General features: G+C 42.0%; 1 protein-coding gene across 2 annotated transcripts in view; it reads right to left on the bottom strand.

The window, feature by feature from the left end:
* The window catches only part of DIS3L2 (DIS3 like 3'-5' exoribonuclease 2), a 370,978-nt gene that overhangs the window by 80,558 nt on the left and 288,469 nt on the right, over nt 1-1,951 (bottom strand). The gene's annotated exons all lie outside the window — the stretch shown is intronic.

Here is a 1,951-nt window from a genome sequence, read left to right as displayed (position 1 = left end):
AGAGACAGGAAAGTAAATGGAAAATGATAAGCCAATGTGACAATGTAATAAAGACAAGTGACAGGTATAAATAAAGTGCTAGGGGAACCCTAAGTGGGAGGGATGAATGGGATGGCCCTCCCTGGGAAAAGCCGGGGATGGCAAATGCAAACTTCTCTGCAGAAGGATTTGCAGGTTCAATCTTCAGTTCCTGGAGGCTGAGAAAGGTGAACCAACAGGTTACAGGGGCAGCGTCGAGGGGGTAGGGTGGGAGTAGGGCTTTTTCCATCTATAAGAAAAGAGCCTGAATATAGGCAAGCAGAAAGCACCAGAAAGCAAATGAAAACCTCCTAGAAGTGGGGTATAGGAGCCAAGTTTGCTTTCTAAAAGTTATTTTAAAAAGCTGTCTTCAGAGTTCTGCTGAGGATCTGCAGCAGATACAGTTTGGATTAGAGAAGCAAAAGGAAAGCATTAGCTACTGGTCCTCACCAGCAGATCCTGTACTGGAAGGGCACCTAGAAATGAAGGTCACACTAGGACCATGCCAGGAGAGCCCAGTCTGGTAGAGGACATACTTCTCCCTCTCTCTGTCTCTGGCTACCTTCTGCTCCCTCTAATCACTCCAATCAGTTTGTTTTTACAACATTAACTACTTCTGGGCTATTCCAAATGCCTGAACCTGCTCAAGCTGTCTTCTCTAATCCAAACTGTATCAGTAATAGAATATTTTGATCTCAGTCTGACATGTGTCTATTTCTCAGTGGGTTCAGAACTCAGAGGAGAGAGGACTGTGTTGGGAGAAGTCCCTTAAATCTCACAGAGTGGGTACTCCACACCTTTCAGCTCATCCTCACTTCCATTACAGTGTGGCTCATGGCTTCACCTCCCAAATTGGCCTTCCCTCCCTAATTCCATCGACCCAATAATCATCAGGTTTACAATTCTGTCACCCCTGTCTCAAACAGCTGTGCCCTTGCTTTTATGTTACTGGTGCTTCTTTAAGTACATATGATTCTTCTCAAATTCACTGTGCAACTTGGGGGTAGAAAGTTTGTCTTCTGCTGCTTAAGGCTCTTCCCAGAACTATGGGCAGTGTTTGTAACACAACAGGAACTCAAGAATTATGTGTCCAATAAGGTTCCAAGATCATGTCTGAGTTTGTATTTTTAACAACTTCCAGAATAATACTACCTGTATTCCTTCTAATTTTTGAAAATTATGAGTAAATGACTATGTGCCATGCCTAAAGAAGAGTCAGCACATGAAGAGTTTGGGGTTATAATAACAAGCTGCTCAGCAGAGTTAATCTGACACTTAATGATATATATTAGTTTTTATGTGTATGTTAACAAGACACATACAGTGATCAGCTCACATAAGTGGCTGTATTACTTATACATAACTAGGTCAAGTTTTCAAGTTTGTCTCTTGTTCATGCCTTGGGATGCACAAAATGAATCGTATTCCTTAATTTCATATAAAATAAAAGCACAATAACTAAATCGATCTCTGGCTGTCTCTCTCTCTTTCAAAGGAAAGATTCCAATGCCCTCACGACTGGAATTCCTGTGCTGCCATGTTCTCCCTGAAGCCCAGGCATGCGGCTTGTTCTCTCCTCCTGACTCTCCTCCACAGAGGCCATCCTAGATAGCCTGGGTGCTGAACTGCTTGGGAAGGCACAGATTCTTGGCTTTGGGTTTATTTTATAAATAAGATGGATAAATTTAAATCAAAACTTTGCTAACGTGATTATTATGAAACTGGTAACTGGGAAAATCTGGTAGGCTAATAAACATTCTTTAAGCCTCACTGATTCTAGACCTACCTCCATGGTTGAAGTACTGTGCTGTCCATCAACATTTAAATGGATTCCCTGAACTTTTAGCAGAAGCCTTCCTGTACTGTTTATCGTTACCCTAAAAAGAAGCATGGCAATTCTTATGGGGGGCAGATTATACAGAGTGATCTTGTT

This window comes from Galeopterus variegatus, unplaced genomic scaffold (genome assembly GCF_000696425.1).
Source record: "Galeopterus variegatus unplaced genomic scaffold, G_variegatus-3.0.2 Scaffold1245, whole genome shotgun sequence".
NCBI classification, from domain to species: Eukaryota; Metazoa; Chordata; class Mammalia; order Dermoptera; family Cynocephalidae; genus Galeopterus; species Galeopterus variegatus.
The sequence above is the reverse complement of the archived record's forward strand: the minus strand, read 5'-3'. Positions and strand labels throughout refer to the sequence as shown.